This window comes from Falco cherrug, chromosome 7, assembly GCF_023634085.1.
Source record: "Falco cherrug isolate bFalChe1 chromosome 7, bFalChe1.pri, whole genome shotgun sequence".
In the NCBI taxonomy this organism is placed as follows: domain Eukaryota; kingdom Metazoa; phylum Chordata; class Aves; order Falconiformes; family Falconidae; genus Falco; species Falco cherrug.
In genome coordinates this window covers 10,380,405-10,391,119 of record NC_073703.1, presented here as the reverse complement: position 1 = coordinate 10,391,119, position 10,715 = coordinate 10,380,405, and the positions used below count along the sequence as shown (strand labels likewise).

The following is a 10,715-nucleotide window of genomic DNA, read 5'->3' as shown; positions in this document are numbered from 1 at the left end:
TGATGGACTAGATGTCCAAGTTACAATAAAACACATTTCACAAGGAGAATGGCCAGGATCTTCCTGGCGTGGCTCTGCGGGTGCTCAGGAAAGGCAGGCCAGCTCACTGGTGGACATGGAGGGATCTGGAGTTTGTTTTTTCTGTTGAATTGTACAGCTGTGAGGTTTTTAAGAAGGCCATGCTGGTGATTGAATTCAAGGGGTGTATTTGAGCACCGATACTTTATCAGCATGGACACCAAAGCGCGCTAGAAAGAAAGAAGTTTAATGCAATATATTGCAGCTGCTAAACAACAGAAAGAAGATAGACCAAGCAAACCACTGCTGTAATTTCTCTCTTTTGGACTGGGTTCAGATGCTCTGCAAGCATTGGGCGGTATCTAAGCCTTGCATGCCCTCAGGCTTATATTAGTCATGCTTCCAAGCTCAGGAACTTCTTTATTTCAGCAGCGCTCATGACATCTCCAGCTTGAAGTCTGTCCTTGTGCTGTTTCTACAGGACTCACATGCCTGACTTTAAAAAAAAAATAAGCCTGGAAGCCCAGGCTGGGACCTCCATATCTTTAGGAAAGCACTTTCTTCATCATGCTTTGCAGGTTACAGAACTGCAGAGATAACCGAGTTTCCAATAAACTCCTATTTATGTTAACCTTGGGCAAAGGCAGGGGACATTCTTTGTGCTTCCAGGTGACCCCTGGAGCCCAGTGATGGTCACATTCATCACCCAGCTGTGCTTTCCTCAGAAAAACCATATTTTGAACTTGTTCCGATCTTAATGAGTCATCTGTGAACTATCAAATATTTCACATTCTATATGGAGCAGCTGACACCATCAGCTGGGGTGACTGGAAACATCGTAAATAATCTTCTCAGTTTAATGAGTTGCCACACGAGGAAAGGTTTGTCTACCAGGTAATGAGTCACAGCGTCACTTTGTTGTAGATCAGCTGAGACACTTGATTTACCGTGAGGGCTACCTGTATTAAAACTAATCAGAGGCTATCAAGGAAACCCAAACAGATCCAACCCACCACAATTTAATCTCCCCACAAATAAAATCTACCCATAAATCAGGGTAAGCATGTAAATGTGCCCCTCTAATGCTTCTATTAGGAAAGCTAAAACCACTAAAAGCTCGGTAGGATGTGAACACCATGGTAATGTCGGCAGTGTTAGACTAATTCATAAAATGCAAGGAGCTGTAAGATACATTCTGCCCTTACAGCTGACTAATTAGTCAAGATAGAGAAAGCAATTTGACAAAAATGTTCATGTTTCAGTTTCCATTTTGAAACTTAAAATGGACATATTTTTACATTTTTATTGAACTTCCCAGATAAACACAGAGAAAAAGATAGATAAAAGGAATTAAAATCTTCATCATAGCTTTTATTTACTGAAAGAAGAATTCTGATGGAAAATCAAGTAAACAAACTATACTGCTTTTAGTAGAAAATTATAGAAAAAGCTGAGTTTCACTCAAATACTTGTATTTATTATGGGGAAAGCATCACTCTTACTAAAAACCCACAGTAAGGAAAATATGATAGAATTACTTTGATCAGATCCAGTAAAGAGCTATTCTGAAGCAAACAACAGCATTAGTTCATTGATGGGCTGTTCAGCTTGGTCAAGAAAAGGCATGTTGATACAACTGAATGACTGCACTGAGTATCACCCTCTGGAACGATCATATCATGCAAACCATGTCCAGGTGCTAAATGAATATCCATGTAGAGGAGAATGGAGACTCAGCCTTTGTGCTTGGGAGAGTGGTACTTCTAGATCAGTCTACAAAGGATCATTTCAGCACTGCTGTAATTTATGTAAGTCAACAAAGTTGAATATTATCAAAGCCAAAAATTTTTTTAAAGACCTTGATTCTCAACCCCTTAGCAGATCTAGAACTTCAGTGCTCTGTTCCAGAATTGCATTTTTTCTTTGATGCTGACAGAGGAAAGAATCAAGATCCTTCTCCTTGTCAAAAGATTAATGATATATGTCCACATGGAGGAAGCTATGCAAGAAAGTTTTGTATAAGTACAATAGTTGTCTTAAGATGTTGTGCTCCATTTTGCTTCAATCTGATGTGCACAGACTATTAATAATAGTGAATTATTGCATTTAGGACAAAAATTCAAGGAAATAAGTTATAACAAAATCTGCATTCAAAGCCATCTCTCAGCTTTCACATACTGGTCATAAATCACTAAATAGACATTTATGATTGATTTACAAGGAAATTTTTATATTACTATAGATATATAAAAATAACAGTCGCCTTCTGAACAACTGTCCTTCATCCTAATTATGCAGCCAAACTTATCCTTGGCAATTGATAGTTAGGATGTTAGCAAAAAAAGAGAATTTGAAAGTCAGAAAGGAAGCAAAGGCATAGGTGCAAGGGTTGGTACTGGATGATACTACAGGTGGTTGTTGATATTCGCTTTATCTCCTGGGCAGATCAGAAGAAGAAATTACATCGCAGGACAATACAAGAGCTGGAGCAGGCAATGGGACATAGTTCCCATCCTTGTGGTGACAATGCTGCTTGTGGTGCCTTTATGGCACTGAATCCCACTGAGGTCCAGGGTAAATCTCTGAAAACAATGTCGTAATGTCATTTCTTTTTGTTTGGTTAGAGGCTGTCTATAACTCTTTTGTGTAAGTGCGTATGGTCTCCTCTGGGAAAATGAACAATTTCAGTGGGGGAGTGAATCCCACCTCTTGATGTTCTGTTACATGTGTAAGAAGATGGGACATGTTTTTTAATCTCGAAGGGAAGGCAATTCAAATGAGTATGGAGAGATCAGTTATCTTTTAATCCATTTGAACTAGCCATCCCATTCTGTGCTGTGAGATAACGATTAACATCCAAACCTTCACTGCTGCACCTTTGCGGGTGGCTTGCTGGCAACTCTTCACACTGTAAAAATGCAGGAGGTAGAAACCGTGGCTCTTCCCCAATGAAAAATAACTGCTGAGGGCTCACCTGCAGGTCACTCTGCCTAAACAGGAAACATTCATGTGAGAGCTTTCAGGGTATTTCCTGTAACCCAATTATTTCTTTTGTAAAAAGCAATGACAAATGCAGCAGGTATCTAACTTTGTTAAGAAGCCTGTCAGGCTTTTCCTCTCCTTGTTGCTGCTCTTCATTTTGTTCCATTATCTCCATGATCATTAAGCACTCTAGAATTAGCATCAGATGAGGCTGTATTTGAGAACCATCAAGACAACAAGCTCACCAATCTCCTCTAATAACACCTTCCTCTCCCACATCCTGCTTTTTCTGGGGGGGGACATGGGAAAGTTGTTCTGGTACAGCCACCAAAAATGCAGGCTGTGTTAGCTTTACAGTAAGTAAATGAACTGAGCATTTTTTCGCTGGTGGCCTTGCTTATTTCAAGGTCAAGAAGAACAACTCTTTGCTGCCCTACTGAGGCACTATCAAATGACTTGTTTTTATTCTTCGACCTTCCATTGCATTGCTCTGGTTCCGTATTGGAGGTCAGTCCAAGAGTAAGTGAATTCTCTTTATCTTCCACTGACTTATCTAAGTTCTACCGAGGTCAACAACTCCTCTGTCCCCTGCATTCCTCTGTCCCCTGCATTCCTCTGTCCTGCGTTTTTATCATTACTTCAGAGATACTAGACTCCTTCATACCAAACATTGTAAGGATCCTTCACAAGAGGAAGTTCCTGCCTCTAAGACTTTAAGGACGAAAAAGATGGAGCAAGACTCAGGTGCTCTTAGGATACAGCTTGCCTACAGATCCACGGGAAATCTGCAGCAAGGTCTTAGCCAATCTATTGCAGTGACTTCAGCAAAGGCACCCCTCACACTTGATTTAAGTGTTTATACCAGATAACCGTTGCCTTGAACATCAGTTAGTATACTCAAGCATTATTTATTACAAAAGGGGTTTAGAGACATTTCAGTTTCACGTGCTTGCACAGAGTAATGTAGGGATCCTGTTAATTCTAAAAGCTGAACCAATAATACATAGTAAGGGTTAATCAGTGTTCTCCAGAATAAAGTTATATAAGAATCCAGCTCCTTTCTTGGGGCTCCTGCTTGCTTCCCTCAGCCATTGTGCAAACCTTTTGAGGACCAAAGGCTGTCAAGAATGCTGAAAGTCAATTATTACAGGCTCTTACAGTAGAGTTCAAGGCAGAAGAAAAACATTTAATTTTGGCAAAAATGCTCACTATATACTCATAGTGCTGCTGGTTTCCAAAGGCACATTGTTGCTTATTAACATGAACCCAGCAGATGACTGTTCAACTCAGGGATATGGGTCCAGTCAAAAAAGTTGTGACTGACCTTACGGGTACCTGAAGGCATTGGTATAGCTAAGGTGACAAGAGGGTGTTCTTTTACATCAAGCTAGCTCAACTGAAATTACATAAGTATATAAGGTAACACCCAACAACACTCTTAGCTGCTGCTAAGAAGGAGCTATTGAATTGAACTGGCATCATGCATGAGTTGAAGGGGCAAGAGAATTCAGTTCTGGCCAAAAAAGAGGCAGTAAAAAGGTTGTTTATGGGAGCTTGTTTTGTTTCGAGAAGCTATTGCGCAACATCACAACACATCAATGCAGTTCCTCCCTTTTCTGTCTGTACTGGTCCTACTTTGTGCGTGCTTATTGTCTTGAACCTCTCATTGATAGCATAGGCCACTACTTTAATTGCCACCTGATCAGTATTTAGCTTCAAACCATCCCATGAACACCCTTACTTGTAGCTTGACAGAAGTAACATCCTCCACAGCGGCATCTGGCAGGTCTTTCATCTGCCACTACAATGCATGTTACAGAGCTTCTAGTACTACAAAATCACCACAAAATCACACAGGAAAGTCACTTCCATTGGGAAGATCCAGCTAATCCAGTAAAGCCCTAAACCAGCTTTTACTAGCTCAGAGATGTTAATAAAATCTGTTCTGCAAAGAGATACACCAGTAATTTCAATAAACTCAAGAATGAGTACCGTGAGACAGATACATGCTGCACATAACGTCTAGAGAAAAAAAATGTGACCGCGTTAAATAAAGCAAGTACAAATGGTAGATTGAAAGCATTCACGCAAAAGTACAAGATCCACAGAGGATATAGCCATGGACAGTAAATAAAAGGCTCCACCAACAGTCAGCCTGTGCACCCATGGCTAGATTTCAGCATGACATTGAGTATCTCTGTAAACAATTTCTTTATTGAGACAGCTTGACTTACAAGTATTGGGTCCGTCAAGTTATTATCTAGCAAGAAGTGTCAGGGCACAACTGCTCAGTGTCTGGCTGGAACTCCACTCACTTACAAAGTGCTTATAGCCCCCTTGATCCATAGCACTTTGCAAACTTTCATATAAAAGCTCTGCTGCCTTTTGCCATTAAAGGAAGTTACTTACGAGGTGGAAGCACACGGAAAGAACCAAAGTGTGCCCAACTAACACAAGAAAACCAAAGTAGGGGGTCAGAATCAAATCCCAGGAATGAACTTCAGGCTGACCCGCTAAGACTAAGGCTCAGAGTTGGGCAGAAATGTCCACGTGTCACCGGCAACTGTGACTGTGTGAGAGCCTGGTGTGACTTCCTACACAAAAGATGGCACCATCACTCCTTGTACTACCCCACCACCTGGAAGATGAATTCTTACTGACTCCAGGGAACATTGCCTTCTGCTGCATCATCAGCCACGGATGAGTCTCGCCAAGAATATTTTCCAGAGTGTGACAGTGGCAGGAAAGCAGAACATTTGTACTAAGGTGTTCTTACCATGGGAGTATCTTAGTTGTTTCACAAATGCACATCAATTTGTAAAATAAAAACAGATGACATTCCCTTTTTTTCTTTTTTTGATTGACTAAATAGAATTATCTTCTAGAATTAGAGCTTCAAGGTCTCATCCTTACAATAAAGAAATTAAATATTTTCACTATATATTGACTTACAGTTCCGACAATCACTGCTTTAATGCTTTGATGCTGATTAACATTCAGGAAAGTGGTAGTCTGTTGTCCAGTAATTGGCTTTTCCTTTTCTGATTCTGCAAATTAACTTTCCTACTAAATGAGGCGTTAGGCTGATGTCAATATTTGCAGGTACTCCACGATTACACTGTGTTTGCTAAATCACATTGCTTCAATTCAAAAGTCATTCTGATTTCCATTTAGACCATGATCCTGCTGGGTGCTTAGTTCTCCTGTAAAAGTGCCACATGCCCTCGGGCCTCATGGAGTCAATGGCATTTGAGATTATTCAGCTGCCTTCAGATCTGAGTCTCATTTATTTGGGAAAACCATAATTAGAGGTTAGGAGCCAGGTTTATGCAATGTCTACATTAGAAGACAAGTCATCCAACTCTCACATTTCAGAATTTCCTCTCTTTTTTAAACCGTTTTCAGAGTGGGAGATTTCAAGGTGAACCTGCACCTTTTGTTAAACTAACGTCTCTTAATTTTCTGCAATTTTTAGCTGCAGTGAGGTGTTCTCCAGCCTTTCATCATCTGGGGGAAGAAGGAACAGCTATCTAATCAGCATGTCTGAAGGAAATGCCTTTTTAATGAGCCCAAGTCTCCAGCCGGACTCAAAATAGCAAGGCAGTAAAGTCAGAAGTGTTTATAGAAAGACATCGCATTAAAACCGTTAGCATTGCGGTATCTTGGAAATGACAGCTGCTGATACATCCACAAGCTATCCCAATTTCAACCCTCCTTACTGCTGTACACCCGTGGCAGATGTGCGCACTTCTACCCCTATCCTACACTGGTAGATGATCAAAATCCTTTCCTGTCACCTCCCTCCTGTACCAGTTGATCCATAGGGTTTTGCACCAGAAAATCACAAAACAGAATTTCACAGCCATCCCAAGGAAAAGCCTCTTGGCTAGAGTCCTGGGATTTCTTATTTATTTACGTGTTCTTCCTTGCTCTTTGAACATATCTGAAGTTATTCCTCATTTTCTTAATATGTAAGCCTTCCCTCAGACAAATGCACCAAGTAGGACCAGCCAGGGGTGCAGAGCTGGTGCCAGGGGGACATGATTTATGCTACATGCAAAGCCATTTTGGCAACACATGAGGTTTTCTTTCATCCAAATGGCTTAAAGCAAATGAAAACTGGCCTCAACACGGCTGCGCCACGCTGGAAAGAAACCCCAGTGGGTGTAGTCTGGGAGTGGTACCTGGCACAGCTGTGCCTTTTTTTTAACTTCACTGGCGTAATTTTGGATGGAGCAGAACATTATTTTCCAGCACCTAATGCAGTGCAGGTGAAAGCATCTTCTCTGCCAGATCAAGGGGCAGCACAAGTGTCAACCTGGCAGACCAAAGCAAGTGTGCCCCGAAGGTGGCTCTCAAGATGATGTTCCTCAGTCACTCTGGCAATTACACCAGATTAATGGTGATTTGCAGCTCGGCTGGCACGCAGGGCCACAGGGCAGGAGAGAAACCCTAACGCTGTACTGCACCAACACCTGTCGTAAAACCATAGCCATGGGGAAGGGTGAGGATGCAGACACTTGGGCAAGTATCAAACTCTAATAGCTGCTCCTAACCTAGAGCATTGTAAAGGACAGCGATGAAATACACAGTCACCCTGCAGAAAATATCCAGAGCAGTTGTCATGAGAGCATAGTTATGGTTGCAGCACTTCTTTTGTGGTGTTTGTTCTTTTTAATATACACCACAGGACTGATGTGTCTCCTGTGAGATTATCACCTTCTCTTAGCACCTGTCCTTATTTTTCTCTGCTGCATCCTCAGCAAGAATAGGTACCCGGGGTGCCTACCGCTGCTTCAGTGCACATTAGCTCCCTGGACTGTAAAATATGTCCGGAAGGTTTGGGAATACAATTCCAATGGCAATTGTAGAGATGCCTAATGACACAAATCAGCTGTTTGCCTTGGCACATTTCATAGAAGAGGTTCCCACCAGCTCTGCTCAAGGAAAATTATCTTCCACTGTTCCTCCTCCTGTTATGAACACTGCTGATGGTTAAGCTTAGATTTTAAATTTACACTTTTGCCCCTTGAGGTGTAATGTATCAGTTGAGTGCCTCACTAAGGTCCTCATCCTTCACAGCTCTTCCTTGGTTCTTCTTCTGTGCTAGCCCTAAACCCCATATACCACAGCCACTGATTCTAGACACGGATGAAAAAACTTATGCCTGTCTAGTATCAAAACACATGACCGCACAGCTAATTTTCAGTAAGATTAATCACAAATAGGAGGAAAAAATTAAAGCAAAAATTGTTTTAGGATGGTGATAGATCAAGAGGACTCCAGCTGTTAAGGTTACCCAAAGGTGAATGTCGACACAAGCCCACAGGTACTGAGCAAGGAGATGTCCAGCAGACAAGATGTAATAAAACTGTCTCAGGGAAGCCGACTCATTAAAAGATTGTAGTGTCCAACCTTATCTATGGCAGCACGTTGCCTCCCAGCTATGAATGTTCAAGTGTTTATAAAAATCTGACAAGGTATCTGCAAGAAATTTAATACAACTTATTTTGCGGGAAAAAAAAACTTGTTAATGCTTGCTTCGGCTGGGGAAACAGTTGAGAATTGCATTGGCAAAACTGCTGAGCCCTAAGGAAAAGGGACTATTCTAGCTAGAAAGACTCTTTTTGTTCTAGGCTAATCATAATGCAAGAACATTAGTATTCCACACATTAGTAGTTAAAGTTCAGTCAATTTAGACCAAAAAAACCTGTTTGGGTATAACAATAATTAACTATTAAATTCAACAGGTCACTTGTCCATCCCTGAAGCACTCGACTGAGATCTCTCAGGAATGTGGCATGTTCAGAGGTGGTAGAAAGCAAACTCAGGTCTACTAATGTACTCGGGTGGAGATCCAGGACCCTCATTATTTCTTTTAGCAGAGCAATCCAGGAAAGTGTTTCTAAAGGAAGTAGTGCAAGTGTACAACATAAAGAAGAGAAAAAAAATCCAGGCACTCTGTCTCTTCTGGACAGAAATTGAAGGGATAATTCTATTCTGCTGCAATAAACTAACCAAGCAGATGTTTCAGATAATTAGTATTAGAGTCAATTTTTTCTAGCAGCTGTTTTCCTTGTGACAGACAAGCAGTATATCTGCTTCCTCAGCCTGGACAAACTCTTCCAACAGGATGTCTAAGATGTGATCAAGACACGTGATTGCATTTGCATAATTTTTTTATATATATATCCAAAAGCTTTAAAGCATCCGCTTGAATATTGATAACTGCAAAAGCACGTGCATAAGGTTACTTGGGTCTCCAGATACACACTTAGTGAGTTATATTTTCAGAGCTTTGCTACCTTTAGCACCTAAGCTAGAGCGGGCAAAAGCTGACTGGAAAGACCAGAATGTTTCCCAAATATTAATATTTTTCCTTTTTGCAGGGAATTTTAAGACTTCCCTTGCCATAATTCTATATGCTCAAGTATTTTAGGAGACACCACTCTATTTTCACCTGTTGAAAAGTCTGTTAGATTGTCCGTCCTGTTTACAGCACACTACAGCATCCACCTGGAGCAAAGCATCTGTCTAGCCACGCTAATTGAATTAGTCTGCAAATCTACCCATCAAGAGACAGAGATCTTTCTAGCTTTCTAACTTCAGAATTTTATAGCAGAGGTCCCTAAATAAAAATGTTAGGAAGGAGATGACCACTTCTGTAGTCTGAAGAGATTTCAAGAAAATGAGCTTTTTGGGGTTTGTTTTGGTGGCAGAACCAGTTATTCCTGGATGGAAAACACACCTTACGAACGGGCAGAACTCTGTACAGGTGAACCAGTTTTTCATGACCTCATGCAAAAACCTTGGCATCTGAGGCCTCAGGTAGCTTCTAACGTGCATCTTGTGAGGTGCACAATGTCTGAAAGACTAATATGTGTCTCATTAAAATTTAGACCACTCAGCTACAAGCACCAGGCTGTTCTCTGCACTAGTTGTGTGATAACGCTGCCTGAGGCCATCAGTGTTGGAGACTTCGTGCCTGGACTATTGACACCTGTTGATGTGGCCCAGACGGGCTGGAAAAGCTGTGGCAAGCCAAAGTTCAGCTGGGGAGGGAGCTGTTGGCAGCTGATGAGCAAAGGGCAACAGCTGAGCGTGCCAGGTCTCTCACATTCCTGTCCGGCAGTGGTCTGCCCTTCTGCTGGGGCAATGAGCACCATCTGGTCTTGGTAAAGAGTCATCAGCATGGGTGGAGGCTCTGCTCCAGATTAGTTTTCAGAGCTGTATGAGTGGCAGTCACATTTAAAAAGGCCCAAATAAAAAGCTCCCAAACAACGGTGGTATTTAAGAAGAACTCAGAAAAAGACCTGGGAGAGAAAAAAGGGGCTTATTTAAAACTAGTTCCCTTGTCTTTCTGGTGTGACTGGTGATGACTGGGCTGTGCCTTGAAAAATTAGTGTTCTCAAGTTTCATTTGCAGAGGTAGCATCCTTTGGAAGCCTCAACCGCCTGTGAAAGTGAAATTTACGAACCAAAGCAGAGTTGTTTTTGCAAAATGTAACCGGTGCTTCCTCCAAAAAAATGTTCCTGTCAAAGGCCATAGCCATCCCAGTAGGAACAGACAGAGCTTCACTGGAAGTTTCCTAGGTAAGGAGGGAGGCAGCAGCCCCCGGCGCGGGTCCAGCCGTGAGCCGGAGGAGCGCGGCAGGTCAGGTTTAGCGGTTACGCCGCCGAGGAACGCGATCTGTAACCGTAGAAGCGATGGTGAGC

At 41.9% G+C, this 10,715-nt stretch overlaps 1 protein-coding gene across 1 annotated transcript in view; it reads left to right on the top strand.

The window, feature by feature from the left end:
• The first annotated feature begins 9,450 nt into the window (after nt 1-9,450).
• The window catches only part of SLCO3A1 (solute carrier organic anion transporter family member 3A1), a 152,642-nt gene continuing 151,377 nt past the window's right edge, over nt 9,451-10,715 (top strand). The window contains exon 1 of the mRNA XM_055716612.1: nt 9,451-10,592. The gene's annotated coding sequence lies outside the window, so the exon portion shown is untranslated. The remainder of the gene's footprint in view (nt 10,593-10,715) is intronic.